Source organism: Mobula hypostoma, chromosome X1 (assembly GCF_963921235.1).
Source record: "Mobula hypostoma chromosome X1, sMobHyp1.1, whole genome shotgun sequence".
NCBI classification, from domain to species: domain Eukaryota; kingdom Metazoa; phylum Chordata; class Chondrichthyes; order Myliobatiformes; family Myliobatidae; genus Mobula; species Mobula hypostoma.
Genome location: NC_086128.1, coordinates 52,354,679 through 52,372,990, shown reverse-complemented (window position 1 = coordinate 52,372,990; position 18,312 = coordinate 52,354,679). Strand labels below are relative to the sequence as shown.

General features: G+C 41.4%; 1 protein-coding gene across 1 annotated transcript in view; it reads right to left on the bottom strand.

The window, feature by feature from the left end:
- The window catches only part of znf652 (zinc finger protein 652), an 86,707-nt gene that overhangs the window by 20,450 nt on the left and 47,945 nt on the right, over positions 1-18,312 (bottom strand).

Genomic DNA, 18,312 nt, shown 5'->3' with positions numbered 1-18,312 from the left:
CTCAATGAAAATAAAGCAGGTGAATTATGCCCTGTGAAAACAGTAGAAAAGGAAATATACCTAATTTGCAGATTCTTAACTTAAATATGGGACACTTCTGTACATATTTTAAATTCATTATCAGTTGGGGTTGCAGGATGACATGCTCAGCTGAGTAATGCAGAATAGATAGAAATGTACCACCAGAGATCATTCAGGATCATCAAAAACTACTGCTCCCTAATCGGTCAAAAATTTTGGAAGTACAAACATAGTTTCCAATGTTAAAAATTCATTGTTTCTGGAGAATGAGAGAAAACTTAGTTGATTTTATTTCTAAGCAACATTTATTGGAATGGCCAATTTGAATTAGAGGCAGTTTGGGGAAGTCTCACTAGGAATGATCAGTAGTTAAGTGAAAATAAGTAGTGAAATATAACAGAAATAAAGAAGTAGTGAGGTAGAGTTCATAGGTTCAATGTTCATTTAGAAATTGGTTGACAGAGGTAAGAAGCTATTCTTGAACCACTGAGTGTGTGCATTCAGGTTTCTGTACCTCCCTCCCGACGGTAGCAGTATGAAGAGGGCATGTCTTGGGTGATGGACGCCACTTTTCTAAGGCACCGCTCCTTGAAGATGTCTTGGATATTACGGAGGCTGGTACCCATGATAGAGCTGACTACTTTTACAAGTTTCTGCAACTTATTTCGATCTTGTGCAGTAACCCTTCCTCTCCCCCATATCAGACAGTAATGCAGCCAGTCAGAATGCTCTCCTAGGTATATTTGTGGAAGTTTTCAAGTGTTTTAGTTGACAAACCAAATCTCTTCAAACTCCTAATGAAATATAGCCACTGTCTTGCCTTCTTTTTAGCTGCATCAATATGTTGCATCCAGATTGGGTCCTCAAAGATCTTGACACCCAGGAACTGAAACTGCTCACTCTCTCCACTTCTGATACCTCTTTGAGGATTGTTTGTGTTCCCTCATCTTACCCTTCCTGAAGCCCACAATCAGATCTTTGTTCTTGCTGATGTTGAGTGCAAGGTTTTTGCCGCAACGTCACTCAACTGACTGGTAGATCTTGCTCCTGTAAGTCCTTTCGTCACCATCTGAAATTCTGCCTACAATCATCAGCAAATTTATAGATGTGGTTTGAGCTATGCCTAGCTACACAGTCATGAGAGTAGGCAGAGTAGAGCACTGGACTAAGCACACATCCCTGTGGAACGCCAGTGATCGTCAATGAGGTGGAGATGTTATTTCTCATTCCCACAAATTGTGGACTGCCGATTAGAAAGTGGAGGATCCAGTTGCAGAGGGAGGTACCGAGGCCCAGGTTCTACAGCTTTTCGCTCAGGGCTTTAGGAATGATCCTAAAATTGTCTGATGAAGTTTGAACAGATTGGGTCTATACTTATTGGAGTTGAGAAGGATGAGATGTAATCTTATTAAAACATGCAAGATTCTTACAGCAAATGCTAAGAGAAAACTCTCAAGGAGTCTAAGGGAGTCCTCTCATGGGAGAGTCGATGACCAGAGGGCTTAATCCCAGAATTCATAAGATAAAGATGAAGATGGTTCCCCCCCCCCACCCATCAGAGGGTTGAGCCTTTGTAATTTATTTTTCGTGCAGAAAGCTGTGAATGATAAATCCTTGAACATATTCAAAGATATGATAGATTTCAAACAATAAGGGAATCAATAGTAATGGAGAGAATAGAAAGTGAACTCAAGACAAGTTGGATGAGTAATGATCTTATTGAATGGCAAAGCAGGCTTGAAGGACAGAATTACTTTCTCCTACATCTTTTAAAAAAAATTGGGTTACATTAGCCTTTCCACTTGAAGAGATGCAGGTAGGGATTACATTAATGTCATCACTCCATCTCAAAATATCATAATTTCATTATTTTAAGGATGATGTCACAGATTCTGGCTGTCAGTTCAGTCCTTCTAGAGTTTGGCACTTTGTGGTGTTAAGGCTTTTCATGTCATAGGTCAATGATTTGGATGATGGGATGAAAGGCTTTGTGGCTAAGTTTGCAGACTATACGAATATAGGTGGAGGGGAAGGTAGTTTTGAGGAAATAGAAAAGCTACAGAAGGACTTAGACAGAGTGGAAGAATGGGCAAAGAAGTGGCAGATGAAAAATAGTGCACCCTATGACACTAATTCAATAGAGTTCCATACCAATCCAAATTTCACAGCATATGCCGGTGATATTAAACCCAATTCTGACTCTGAGTTGTAAAAAGTGGCTATGGGAATTGTTACATACCTCATGGATATCTTGTGACTGTCTTATGAGGATGATGTAATGGTCTTGCGGAGGTCACATAATGTAACTTTCCCGCCAATGTGAGGTCATGTGATGACTTGTTCTCACCAGGTATATAAATGTGGACCCCCAGTAACGCAGTTAGTTTTTCAGTTAGATCGTCAGTCAGATACTCCGCTCCGCTGCATATTTTCCTTATGACGCAGTTTCCATTTAAAACGGAGTTTTACGTTCTATTGTAAGGTACAAAAGTGCTGGACCGGCAGTTTAACCAATTTCTGCCAGGTTTGTTGATATATCTTTTCAGTAGTATTGGAGAGTGAGGACAGGAACCTGAAGGAGTAGTTCGACGGTTGAAAGGATCAACCATTATTGAATTCGTTCAAGAAAGAGTGATCTGCATGAGATAGCCTCTGCTAAAAGTGGCAGAAAAGGCTGTGCAGGATCTAGTATCTGGAGGGAAAGGTCAGTACCTTTAAACCATTTTATTTCCATCATCGTGAAACCTGCGGACAAGGCAGGATCTGGCTGGAATTGGTGTGATGTCATGTCTTCGAGGAATTCTTTACTTCAGGAAAGTCTCTCCGAATTGACTGTATAAATCTCTTGGACTTTCGAACTTACCATTCTAAGAACTGTGTCTGAATTTACCGCTTTAAGAACTAGTACTGAGTGGCTGTTTGTTAAATGACCGCATAGCAGTTTACTTCCGGTTAAGATTTTCGTTTGTTTACTTTTTTTATATTGAGCACAGTTTAATAAATGCTTGATTGTTTTATAAAACCTGACTCAATTCAATTCTATATTCATTGTTGCTGGTCATGTGACAGAATGGGTCAGGCTGAATCATTTTTGACATTCTTATTGATTCAGTTAAGCTTTTAGTGTTCTTCTGTGAGGCAAGTTGGTCAAAGTGATTAGAGGTTGCCATTCATACCATTTGCAGAAACATGCCAGAATACTATTTCCTAAAACCCACTCGACAGCTGTAAGGAGACTCCAATGGAGATGCTAAACACAAGAAATTCTGCAGATGCTGGAAATGCAAAGCAACATCCAAACCCCATTTCCAGAAAAGTTGGGATATTTTCCAAAATGCAATAAAAACAAAAATCTGTGATATGTTAATTCACGTGAACCTTTATTTAACTGACAAAAGTACAAAGAAAAGGTTTTCAATAGTTTTACTGACCAACTTAACTGTATTTTGTAAATATACATAAATTTAGAATTTGATGGCTGCAACACACTCAACAAAAGTTGGGACAGAGTGAAAATAAGATTGAAAAGTGCACAGAATATTCAAGTAACACCGGTTTGTAAGACTCCACATTAAGCAGGCTAATTGGTAGCAGATGAGGTATCATGACTGGGTATAAAAGTAGCATCCATCAAAGGCTCAGTCTTTGCAAGCAAGGATGGGTCGTGGCTCACCCCTTTGTGCCAAAATTCGTGAGAGAGTTGTTTGTCAGTTCAAAAGGAACATTTCTCAATGCAAGATTGCAGAGAATTTAGGTCTTTCAACATCTACAGTACATAATATTGTGAAAAAATTCAAAGAATTCAGAGACATCTCAGTGTGTAAAGGGCAAGGTCGGAAACTACTGTTGAATGCGCGTGATCTTCAAGCCCTCAGGCGGCACTGCCTAAGAAACTGTCATGCTACTGTGACAATTATAGCCACCTGGGCTCAAGAGTACTTCGGAAAACCACTGTCACTCAACACAGTCCGTCGCTGCATCCAGAAATGCAACTTGAAACTGTATTACGCAAGGAGGAAGCCATACATCAACATACATCAAAGGCTTTATGTGTCAATGCAGGGAGCATTCGTAATAAGGTGGATGAATTGAAAGTGCAGATTGTTATTAATGATTATGATATAGTTGGGATCACAGAGACATGGCTCCAGGGTGACCAGGGATGGGAGCTCAGCGTTCAGGGATATTCAATATTCAGGAGGGATAGACATGAAGGAAGGGGAGGTGGGGTGGCGTTGCTGGTTAAAGAAGAGATTAACGCAATAGAAAGGAAGGACATAAGCCGGGAAGATGTGGAATCGATATGGGTAGAGCTGCGTAACACTAAGGGGCAGAAGACGCTGGTGGGAGTTGTGTACAGGCCACCTAACAGTAGTAGTGAGGTCAGAGATGGTATTAAACAGGAAATTAGAAATGTGTGCAATAAAGGAACAGCAGTTATAATGGGTGACTTCAATCAACATGTAGACTGGGTGAACCAAATTGGTAAAGGTGCTGAGGAAGAGGATTTCTTGGAATGTATGCGGGATGGTTTTTTGAACCAACATGTCGAGGAACCAACTAGAGAGCAGGCTATTCTAGACTGGGTATTGAGCAATGAGGAAGGGTTAATTAGCAATCTTGTCGTGAGAGGCCCCTTGGGTAACAGTGACCATAAAATGGTGGAATTCTTCATTAAGATGGAGAGTGACATAGTTAATTCAGAAACAAAGTTTCTGAACTTAAAAAGGGGTAACTTTGAAGGTATGAGACGTGAATTAGCTAAGATAGACTGGCAAATGACACTTAAAGGATTGACGGTGGATATGCAATGGCAAGCATTTATAGGTTGCATGGATGAACTACAACAATTGTTCATCCCAGTTTGGCAAAAGAATAAATCAAGGAAGGTAGTGCACCCATGGCTGACAAGAGAAATTAGGGATAGTATCAATTCCAAAGAAGTAGCATACAAATTAGCCAGAGAAAGTGGCTCACCTGAGGACTGGGAGAAATTCAGAGTTCAGCAGAGGAGGACAAAGGGCTTAATTAGGAAGGGGAAAAAAGATTATGAGAGAAAACTGGCAGAGAACATAAAAACGGACTGTAAAAGCTTTTATAGATATGTAAAAAGGAAAAGACTGGTAAAGACAAATGTAGGTCCCCTGCAGACAGAAACAGGTGAATTGATTATGGGGAGCAAGGACATGGCAGACCAATTGAATAATTACTTTGGTTCTGTCTTCACTAAGGAGGACATAAATAATCTTCCAGAAATAGTAAGGGACAGAGGGTCCAGTGAGATGGAGGAACTGAGCGAAATACATGTTAGTAGGGAAGTGGTGTTAGGTAAATTGAAGGGATTGAAGGCAGATAAATCCCCAGGGCCAGATGGTCTGCATCCTCGAGTGCTTAAGGAAGTAGCCCAAGAAATAGTGGATGCATTAGTGATAATTTTTCAAAACTCGTTAGATTCTGGACTAGTTCCTGAGGATTGGAGGGTGGCTAATGTAACCCCAATTTTTAAAAAAGGAGGGAGAGAGAAACCGGGGAATTATAGACCGGTTAGCCTAACGTCGGTGGTGGGGAAACTGCTGGAGTCAGTTATCAAGGATGTGATAACAGCACATTTGGAAAGCGGAGAAATCATCGGACAAAGTCAGCATGGATTTGTGAAAGGAAAATCATGTCTGACGAATCTCATAGAATTTTTTGAGGATGTAACTAGTAGAGTGGATAGGGGAGAACCAGTGGATGTGGTATATTTGGATTTTCAAAAGGCTTTTGACAAGGTCCCACACAGGAGATTAGTGTGCAAACTTAAAGCACACGGTATTGGGGGTAAGGTATTGGTGTGGGTGGAGAATTGGTTAGCAGACAGGAAGCAAAGAGTGGGAATAAACGGGACCTTTTCAGAATGGCAGGCGGTGACTAGTGGGGTACCGCAAGGCTCAGTGCTGGGACCCCAGTTGTTTACAATATATATTAATGACTTGGATGAGGGAATTAAATGCAGCATCTCCAAGTTTGCGCATGACACGAAGCTGGGCGGCAGTGTTAGCAGTGAGGAGGATGCTAAGAGGATGCAGGGTGACTTGGATAGGTTGGGTGAGTGGGCAAACTCATGGCAGATGCAATTTAATGTGGATAAATGTGAAGTTATCCACTTTGGTGGCAAAAATAGGAAAACAGATTATTATCTGAATGGTGGCTGATTAGGAAAAGGGGAGGTGCAACGAGACCTGGGTGTCATTATACACCAGTCATTGAAAGTGGGCATGCAGGTACAGCAGGCGGTGAAAAAGGCGAATGGTATGCTGGCATTTATAGCGAGAGGATTTGAGTACAGGAGCAGGGAGGTACTACTGCAGTTGTACAAGGCCTTGGTGAGACCACACCTGGAGTATTGTGTGCAGTTTTGGTCCCCTAATCTGAGGAAAGACATCTTTGCCATAGACGGAGTACAAAGAAGGTTCACCAGATTGATTCCTGGGATGGCAGGACTTTCATATGAAGAAAGACTGGATGAACTGGGCTTGTACTTGTTGGAATTTAGAAGATTGAGGAGGGATCTGATTGAAACGTATAAGATGCTAAAGGGATTGGACAGGCTAGATGCAGGAAGATTGTTCCCGATGTTGGGGAAGTCCAGAACGAGGGGTCACAGTTTGAGGATAGAGGGGAAGCCTTTTAGGACCGAGATTAGGAAAAACTTCTTCACACAGAGAGTGGTGAATCTGTGGAATTCTCTGCCACAGGAAACTGTTGAGGCCAGTTCATTGGCTATGTTTAAGAGGGAGTTAGATATGGCCCTTGTGGCTACAGGGGTCAGGGGGTATGGAGGGAAGGCTGGGGCGGGGTTCTGAGTTGGATGATCAGCCATGATCATAATAAATGGCGGTGCAGGCTCGAAGGGCCGAATGGCCTACTCCTGCACCTATTTTCTATGTTTCTATGTTTCTATGCAGAAACGCCGGTGAGTTCTCTGGGCCCGAGCTCATCTCAGATGGACCGAAAGACTGTGGAACCATGTGCTGTAGTCAGATGAGTCCACATTTCAGCTAGTTTTCAGGAAAAAACGGGCATCGAGTTCTCTGTGCCAAAGATGAAAACGACCATCCAGATTGTTATCAGCGAAAGGTGCAAAAGCCAGCATCTGTGATGGTATGGGGGTGCATCAGTGCCCACGGCATGGGTGAGTTGCATGTATCTGAAGGTACCATTGACTCTGAGGCGTATATTAGGATTTTAGAGAGACATACGTTGCCATCAAGGCGACGTCTCTTCCCAGGACGTCCATGCTTATTTCAGCAGGACAATGCCAGACCACATTCTGCACAGGCTACAACAGCATGGCTTTGTAGACACAGAGTGCGTGTGCTTGACTGGCCTGCTGCCAGTCCAGATCTATCTCCTATTGAAAATGTATGGCACATCATGAAGAGGAGAATCAGACAATGGAGACCACAGACTGTTGAGCAGCTGAAGTCTTATATCAAGCAAGAATGGACAAAATTTCCAATTGCAAATCTACTATAATTAGTACCCTCAGTTCCAAAACGATTAAAAAGTGTTATTAAAAGGAAAGGTAATGTAACACAATGGTAAACATGCCTCTGTCCCAACTTTTGTTGAGTGTGTTGCAGCCATCAAATTCTAAATTTGTGTATGTTTACAAAATACAATTAAGTTGGTCAGTAAAACTATTGAAAATCTTTTCTTTGTACTTTTGTCAGTTAAATAAAGGTTCACGTGAATTAACACATCACAGATTTTTGTTTTTATTGCATTTTGGAAAATATCCCAACTTTTCTGGAAAGGGGGTTTGTACATAAAATGCTAGAGGAACTCAGCAAGTCAGGCAGCATCTATGCAATGAACAAACAGTCAATGTTTCGGGCAAAGACCCTTCTTCAGCATCCCTCAGCCAAGCATGTCACCCTGCAAAGCCAATGGGATACCCTGATATTGAATTTAAAACATGTACACAAATGTCCCATATTTACTGAGGTTAAGAATTTCCAATGCAGATGGTTTGAAATTGGGATACATCTGTGCAAAACTCATTCTTTATTGTGAAAAGACCATAAGACCATAAGATATAGGAGCAGAATTAGGCCATTTGGTCCATTGAATCTGCTCCACCATTTCATCATGGTTGATCCATTTTTCCTCTCAGACCCAGTCTCCTGCCTTCTCCTCATATCCCTTCATACCCTGACCAATCAAGAATCTATCAATCTCTGCCTTAAATATACGCAAAGACTTGGCCTGCCTGTGGCGATGAATTGCACAGATTCACCACACTCTGGCTAAAGAAATTCAGCAATTCAATCCAAAAGGCTTCTTGTTTGGCACAGCTTTGTGGGCCGAAGGGCTTGTATTGTGCTGTAGGTTTTCTATGTTTCAATGTTTCTATTAATAATGGCTTGAGTAGTTCTAATTCAACAAGCCTGAAGAATATTAACAGGCTGATTAGTACAGCAGTGAGGAGCAGCAGAGACTGTTCCTGCATTTGATCTGAGTGTTTCCAGTATTTTATAAGACTTGGTTATATTCTCTTAAAGGAAATGTGTTGTAACCCCTTATGATTACCCACAGCTCCAAAATATTTCAGTAAGAATAAATGGGATTACACCGAAGGTAAAAAGCATGAGAAATTAGGTACAATGGAGGAAGGGCGAAAATAAGCAAGAATTAATCTGAAAATATTGGGGAAATGGAAATGACGGAATGTTTAAAGGGCACTTTTGGCTACAGGTGGTTTTTTTTTTAAAAAAAGTACACTAGGCGGGAGGAGAAGATGGCAGCGTGCTGTGCGTGCGCAGCTCTCCAGTGAAAATGATATCGTATCTGTTAAATAGGGGCCGTGGACAATTCTGATTTGATGGAGAATGGACGTGAAAGCACAGAGGAACATCTGGAGAAATTTCTGAAACGCCTGTTCACTGCTGTCGTTACTGTGTGGTCGTGAATCTTTCGGAGGGTAGGCCTCAAAATCCCTGGCCTTGCCTGCTTTTGACAACTGAGAAGGAGGTCGAATCATTCGGACAGAGATGGCGCTCAGTACTCAGTGTCAGAGAGCTGATTAGAGCTCGAAGTTTTCGGATGACTCAGTCGGATTGTGGTTGGCATGGCAGGGAGAGTTTTTCTTCCTTCTCCCGTCTGCGTGAGATGTGGGACATTTGAGAAACTTTGAACTTTACTGTGCTCACGGACTTCTTCATCAAGTTCTGGTATTGTTACACTGTTTGTAACTATATGTTATAATTATGTGGTTTTGTCAGTTTTTTCAGTCTTGGTTTGTCCTGTGTTTTGTGATATCACACCAGAGGAAATATTGTATCATTTCTTAATGCATGCATTACTAAGTGACAATAAAAGAGGACTATGTGTCTTCATAATCATACTATGGCTGAGAAAAGAAACGGCTAGATGCATGGCAATACCTCAATTAGTTACAATCCAGCAGCTAGAACTTAATGCATTTTGATTAGGCATGAGATAATATTTTTTAAAAAATGTATGGTCTTAAGTTTTGAATGCAGTAAGTAAAAACAATACCCTTTGGACACCTCCTTTATTGGTGCTGTACCAAGCTCCATTTCCCCTTATACCATGATTTCTGAAGGATGTTGGGTTATAAATTGAGTACCACATTGTACATTTTTGGCTGAGGTGCAATATTTATAGGATACCCTACCTTAAAAATAAATACTGAAAAACATTATTTTTGACAAGTGGTCAGCAATCAAAATAGGCACTTTATTGAAAGGCAAATAGTGTCATAGAAAAGTACAGCACAGAAACAGGCCCTTCAGCCCATCTAGTCCATGCTGAAACACTTAAATTGCCTACTCCCATCAATCTGCACCCAGACCATAGCCCTCCATACCCCTACCATCCATGTACGTACCCATTCGAACTTCTCTTAAACATTGAAATCGAGCTTGTATGAACTACATGCACTGGCAGCTCGTTCCACATTCTCATGACCCTCTGAGTGAAGTTTCTCCTCATATTATAACCATATAACAATTACAGCACGGAAACAGGCCATCTCGGCCCTTCTAGTCTGTGCCGAACTCTTACTCTCACCTAGTCCCACAGACCTGCACTCAGCCCATAACCCTCCATTCCTTTCCTGTCCATATAGCTGTCCAATTTAACTTTAAACGACAACATTGAACCTGCCTCAACCACTTCTGCTGGAAGCTCGTTCCACACAGCTACCACTCTCTGAGTAAAGAAGTTCCCCCTCATGTTACCCCTAAACTTTTGCCCTTTAACTCTCAACTCATGTCCTCTTGTTTGAATTTCCCCACTCTCAATGGAAAAAGCCTATCCACGTTAACTCTATCTATCCCCTTCTTAATTTTAAATACCTCTATCAAGTCCCCCCTCAACCTTCTACGCTCCAAAGAATAAAGACCTAACTTGTTCAACCTTTCTCTGTAACTTAGGTGATGAAACCCAGGTAACATTCTAGTAAATCTTCTCTGTTTTCTCTATTTTTTTGACATCTTTCCTATAATTTGGTGACCAAAACTGTACACAATACTCCAAATTTGGCCTCACCAATGCCTTGTACAATTTCAACATTACATCCCAACTCCTATACTCAATGCTCTGATTTATAAAGGCCAGCATACCAAAAGCTTTCTTCACCACTCTATCCACATGAGATTCCACCTTCAGGGAACTATGCACCATTATTCCTAGATCCCTCTGTTCTACTGCATTCTTCAATGCCTTACCATTTACCACGTATGTCCTATTTTGATTAGTCCTACCAAAATGTAGCATAGCACCTCACATTTATCAGCATTAAACTCCATCTGCCATCTTTCAGCCTAATCTTCCAACTGGCCTAAATCTCTCTGCAAGCTTTGAAAACCTAATTCATTATCCACAACTCTACCTATCTTAGTATCATAATACCATAAGACAAAGGAGCAGAAGTAGGCCATTCGGCCCATCGAGTCTGCTCCGCCATTTTATCATGAGCTGATCCATTCTCCTATTTAGTCCCAGTCCCCCGCCTTCTCACCATAACCTTTGATGCCCTGGCTACTCAGATACCTATCAATCTCTGCCTTAAATACACCCAATGACTTGGCCTCCACTGCTGCCCGTGGCAACAAATTCCATAGATTCACCACCCTCTGACTAAAAAAATTTCTTCACATTTCTGTTCTGAATGGGTGCCCTTCAATCCTTAAGTCATGCCCTCTCGTGCTAGACTCCCCCATCATGGGAAACAACTTTGCCACATCCACTCTGTCCATGCCTTTTAACATTCAAAATGAGGTCTCCCCTCATTCTTCTCAACTCCAAGGAATACAGTCCAAGAGTGGACAAACGTTCCTCATATGTTAACCCTCTCATTCCCGGAATAATTCTAGTGAATCTTCTCTGTACCCTCTCCAATGTCAGCACATCCTTTCTTAAGTAAGGAGACCAAAACTGCCCATAGTACTCCAAGTGACGTCTCACCAGCGCCTTATAGAGCCTCAACATCACATCCCGGCTCCTATACTCTATTCCACTGGAAATGAATGTCAACATTGCATTCGCCTTCTTCACTACTGACTCAATCTGGAGGTTAACTTTAAGGGTATCCTGTACGAGGACTCCCAAGTCCCGTTGCATCTCAGAACTTCGAATTCTTTCCCTATTTAAATAATAGTCTGCCCGTTTATTTTTTCTGCCAAAGTGCATAACCAACATTCCAACAACATCTGCATACTTACTCATTCAATTTACCACCCCATCATCCAGATCATTAATGTATATGACAAATAACAGTGGACCCAGTACAGATCCCTGAGGCACACCACTGGTCACCGGCCTCCAATCTGACAAACAGTTATCCACCACCACTCTCTGGCATCTCCCATCCAGCCACTGCTGAATCCATTTTACTACTTCAATATTAATACCTAACCATTGAACCTTCCTAACCAACCTTCCATGTGAGACCTTGTCAAAGGCCTTACTGAAGTCCATATAGACAACATCCACCGCTTTACCCTCGTCAACTTTCCTTGTAACCTCTTCAAAAAATTCAATAAGATTTGTCAAACATGACCTTCCACGCACAAATCCATGTTGACTCTTCCTAATCAGACCCTGTCTATCCAGATAATTATATATACCATCTCTAAGAATATTTTCCATCAATTTACCCACCACTGACGTCAAACTCACAGGCCGATAATTGCTAGGTTTACTCTTAGAACCCTTTTTAAACAATGGAACCACATGAGCAATACGCCAATCCTCCGGCACCATCCCCGTTTCTAATGACATTTGAAATATTTCTGTCAGAGCCCCTGCTATTTCCACACTAACTGCCCTCAAGGTCCTAGGGAATGTCCTGTCAGGACCCAGAGACTTATTCACCTTTATATTCCTTAAAAGCTCCAGTACTTCCTCTTCTTTAATCATCATAGTTTCCATAACTTCCCTACCTGTTTCCCTTATCTTACACAATTCATTATCCTTCTCCTTAGTGAATACCGAAGAAAAGAAATTGTTCAGAATCTCCCCCATCTTTTTTGGCTCCACACATAGCTGTCCACTCTGATTCTCTAAGGGACCAATTTTATCCCTCACTATCCTTTTGCTATTAATATAATGGTAGAAACCCTTGGGATTTATTTTCACCTTACTTGCCAAAGCAACCTCATATCTTCTTTTAGCTTTTCCAATTTCTTTCTTAAGATTCATTTTACCTTCTTTATATTCCTCGAGCACCTCATTTACTCCATGCTGCCTATATATATATATATATATATATATGAGATAAGATATCTCTCTTTTTCCGAACCAAGTTTCCAATATCCCTTGAAAACCATGGCTCTCTCAAACTTTTAACCTTTCCTTTCAACCTAACAGGAACGTAAAGATTCTGTACTCTCAAAATTTCACCTTTAAATGACCTCCATTTCTCTATTACCATTCTTCCCATAAAACAAATTGTCCCAATCCACTCCTTCTAAATCCTTTCGCATCTCCGCAAAGTTAGCCTTTCTGTAATCAAAAATCTCAACCCTGGGTCCAGACCTATCCTTCTCCATAATTATATTGAAACTAAATGCTTTGTGATCACTGGACCCGAAGTGCTCCCCAACACAAACCTCCGTCACCTGACCCATCTCATTCCCTAACAGGAGATCCAAAACTGCCCCTTCTCTAGGTGGTACCTCTATGTATTGCTGCAAAAAACTATCCTACACACATCTTACAAACTCCAAACCCTCCAGCCCTTTTACAGTATGGGCTTCCCAGTCCATGCAAGGAAAATTAAAATCTCCCACAATCATAACCTTGTGCTTACTACAAATATCTGCTATCTCTTTACAAATTTGCTCCTCCAATTCTCGCTCCCCATTTGGTGGTCTATAATACACCCCCATAAGACCTTTCCCATTCCTCAATTCCACCCAAATAGCCTCCCTAAATGAGCCCTCTAATCTATCCTGACGGAGCACCACAGTAATATTTTCTCTGACAAGTAATGCAACACCTCCCCCTCTTGTCCCTCCGATTCTATCACACCTGAAGCAATTAAATCCAGGAATCAATCACACCCCTCCTGTAACCATGTTTCACTAATAGCTACCACATCATACTTCCAGGTATCAATCCATGCCTTAAGCTCATTCACCTTTCTTATAATGCTCCGAGCATTAAAATAAATGCATTTAAGAAATTTTCCATCTCTTACTCTCTGTTTATCACTAACGGTGCAAACAACTTTACTATTTTCTCTTTCTTCCTTCTTCCCTACATCTGTTCCTACACTCTGGTTCCCCTCCCCACCTCGTATCTAGTTTAAATCTACTGGAGCCTCTCTAGCAAACCTACCTGCAAGAATATTTGTCCCCCTCCAGTTCAGATGTAGTCCGTCCCGCTGGAACAGGTCCCACCTTCCCTGGAAAACTGCCCAATTATCTATAAATCTGAAGCCCTTCCTCCTGCACCACGCCTTCAGCCACGTGTTGATCTGCGCAATCTTACTATTTCTAAACCTGCCTGCACGTGGCACTGGTAGCAATCCTGAGACTGCTATCCTGGAGGTCCTGTCCTTTAACTTGGTGCCTAGCTCCCTAAACTCACCTTTCAGGACCTCCTCACTCTTCCTACCCACGTCATTGGTCCCTACATGGACCACAACATCTGACTGCTCACCCTCCCTCTTGAGAATACTGAGAACTCGATCCGAGATATCACGGACCTTGGCACCAGGGAGGCAACAGACCATCCGGGATTCTCGATCTCTTCCACAAAACCTCTTATCTGTCCCCCTAACTATCGAATCCCCTATCACTACTGCTCTCCTCTTTTCCCTCCTGAGTTGAGGGTCCCATCTCAGTGCCAGATACACAACCACTGCAACTTGTCCGTGGTAGGTTGCCCCCATCAATAGTATCCAAAATGATGTACTTATTATTGGTAGGAACAGCCACAAGGGTGCTCTGCTCATTCTGTCTATTCCCCTTCCCACTCCTGACAGTCACCCAGCTGCCTGTCTCCTGACTCTTAGGGGTGACTATCTCCCTGTAACTCCTCTCTATTTCTGCCTCTGCCTCCCCAGTGATCCGAAGTTCATCCACCTCCAGCTCCCTAACTCAGTTTGTTAGGAGCTACAGCTGGATGCACCTTTTGCAGGTGTAGTCATCAGGGCCGATTGTGCTCACCCTGACTTCCCACATACTGCAAACGGAGCACTCAACTGCCCTAACTGCTGCCTCCATTACCTACTCTTGAGGTAATAAGATTTATTAAAGGAACTTACCCAGCCTTACCTCACTTGGAGTGAAGCTCTTCCTCAGCCTCTGCTCGCCGAAGCCTCAGGAGTCAAAGCCCTCTTACTCTGTCTCCCTCTACTCCGTCGCCCGCTCCGTTAAACTGCTCTCTTTTAAATACTCCCGCCACCTCACGGTCCGACTTACACGCGCTTGCACAGTCATGCCCCGTTCAACTGCCGAAGAAACTGCCCCTTAAACTTTTCACTCTTAACCCATGATCTCTCGTTGTAGTCTCATGCAACTTCAGTGGAAAAAGCCTGCTTGCATTTACTCTATCTATACCCCTCTTAATGTTGTATACCTCAATCTACTTTGCTCCAAGAAATTAAGTCCTAACTTATTGAATGTTTCCTTATAATTCAGATCATCCAGTCCTGGCACCATCCTTGTAATTTTTTTCTGTACTTTTTCAATCTTATTTACATCTTTACTGTAGGTAGGTGACCAAAAGTTCACACAATACTCCAAATTAGGCCTCACCAGCATTAACATTACATCCCATCTCCTGTACTCAATAGTTTGATTTATGAAGGCCAATGTGCCAAAAGCTTTCTTTATGAGCTATCTACCTGTGCTACTACTTTCAATGAATTATGCAACTGTATTTTCAAATCCCTTTATTCTACTGCCACTCCTCAGTGCCCTACCATTCACTGTGCAAGACCTACTTGGGTTGGTCCTACCAAAGTACAACACCTCACACTTGTCTGCATTAAATTCCATCTTCATTCTTTCAGCCCATTTTTCCAGCTGGTCCAGATCCCGCTGCAAGCTCTGAGAGTTTTCCTCAAGATCTACTACACCCCTGATCTTGTTGTCATCCACACATTTACTGGATTGTTGTTTTAGACGACAAACAACAACAGACCTAGCACCAATTCCGATGGCACTCCACTAGTCACAGGCCACCAGTCGGAGAGGCAACCATCTACTACCACACGAAGCCAATGTCTAATCCAATTTACTACCTTATTTTGAATGCCAAATGACTGAATCTTTTTGACCAACCTTCCATGCAGGACCTTGTCTATTGCCTTGCTAAGGTCCACGTAGACAACATCCACTGCCTTGCTTTCCCAGTAGCTTCCTCAAAAATCTCTACGATTGTTTAGACATGACCTACCATGCACAAAGCCATGCTGACTATCCCTAATCAATCCAAGTCTATCCAAATATTCATATATACGGCCCCTCAAAATACTTCACAGTAACTTTCCCACTACCGATGTCAGGCTCACCAGCCTGTAATTTCATGGTTTATTTATAGAGCTTTTCTTAAACAGTGTAACAACATTAGCTATCCTACAATCCCTTGTTATTTCACCTGTCGCTAAGGATGATTTAAATATATCTACTAGGGCCCCTGCAATTTTTGCACTTGCCTCCCACAGGGACCAAGGGAACACCTGGTCAGGCCCTAGGGATTTATCCACACTAATTTGCTTCAAGGCAGCAGACACCTCCTCCTCTGTAGTATGTACAGGATCCATGATCTTGCTGCTGCTTTGTCTTACTTCCATAGACTCTGTCTGCCTCCTGAGAAAATACAAATGCAAAAAATACCTTAAAGATCTCCCCCTTCTCTTTTAGCTCCACAGATTATCATTCTGATCTTCCAGAGGACCAATCCTTTTGCTCTATAGAATCCCTTAGGATTCTCCTTCTCCTTGTCTGCTAGGGTAACCTCCTTCCTTCTTTTAGCCCTCCTGATTTCTTTCTTAAGTGTTCTCTTGCATTTCTTATACTCCACACATACCCTCATTTGTTCCTGCCTGCCTATACCTGCATGCACCTCCTTTTTTCTCTTAACCAGGGCCTCAATATCTCTTGAAAACCAAGGTTCCATAAATACAAGTTTTGTACTCTCAAAATTTCACTTTTGAAGGCCTCCCACTTACCAAGTACACCCTTACCCAAAAAACAGCCCGTCCCAACCTACACTTGCCAGATCATGTCTGATACCATCAAAACTGGCCTTTTTCCAATTTAAAAATCTCAACCCACAGACCTAACCTACCTTTTTCTATTTTTACTTTGAAACTAAAGGCATTATGATCACTAGATCCAAAGTGTTCCCCTACACAAACTTCTATCACTTGCCCTGTTTCATTCCCTAATAGCAGATCCATTCTCTCATTCAGACTTCTCTGTACTGATTAAGGAAACTTTCCTGACCACATTTCACAAACTCTATCCCACCTGGTCCTTTTAAAGTATAGAAGTCCAGTCAACATGTGGAAAGCTATAACAACTTTAGTTTCTTGCAACAGTCTTGTGATCTCTCTCCAATAATATAATAGGTTTGGTCTACGGTCACCATATTGTAGCTAAATAGTGCCACAAATTATTTTCTGACCCTGCAATAATCTATCAATTTCTTTATCCCCATTGCTACCTGGTTTATATTTCTACAAGATAAAAAGACTGCAAACAAAAAAAACATGATCTGTGGTATGACTATAACTAAATGATTCAAATTATCTTCTTTGCATTGATAATCTGGTTATGCACATCAGATAAGATGTTATAACCAAAGCAGGGTTATATGATATATTCCTTCTATGCATATGCTTTGAAATTAAAATTGACTATATATGATATTTCTTTACTTAAATGATAGTACCTGTCCCTAACATTGGTGTTATATTAATGGGGTGTAATCTTGATATGTAAAACTAGCTGCTACTTTTTCTCTATTACAATGTCTACACTTCAAACAGTACTTCATTATGTGTAATGTACTTTGAGAGATCTGCACATTACTAAAAATGCAAATGGAAATTGAAATACCTTTTAGTAATAGAGTCATATATGGATGTTCTTGTGGCAAATACCTGCTTGGCAGACAATTCTACTTTTGCTCTTGAAAATGTTATTTACAAACTTTTAGCTCTCACTTAGTACATCCACAAAATTACAAATAGACCATGCGCGTCTGAGGAAGCAACATTGTGTAAAGCTTTTCACCGTTATGTATTTAATCTTCCAAAATGCTTTTGACAAAATCCTTAGAACTTTTCTATGATCAAGATCAAAGCATTGGGAATTCACTAATTCTTGGAATAGATTAAAAAAAAGGTTCAAAACATAGAAAAAAATTGAGAGATTGGAAATCCAGAAAGTAGCTAGCAGAATATTCGATTCTTAGTGTAGGGATACTGCTCTTGTTCAATTTGCACAAATAATCAGTGGCAAAGCACAGTGATTAAATTACCATTGAAACCAACTGTCAAGGCTAAAGTAAAACCAGATAAAGCAATTCATAAATTAGATTAGCTGGGTGAAGTATATATTTGGGCATATTAGAACATAGAGCAGTTACAGCAAAGGAACAGGCCTTTCATCCCACGATGTGCTGAATTAATTAAGCTAACAATGTCTAATTACACTGATCCCTTCTGCCTGCAAATGGTCCATAGCCCTCCATTCCTTGGATATTATGTGCTTGTCTAAGAGCTTTTCAAATGTTGCTATTGTATCTGCAAGTAAATCACAC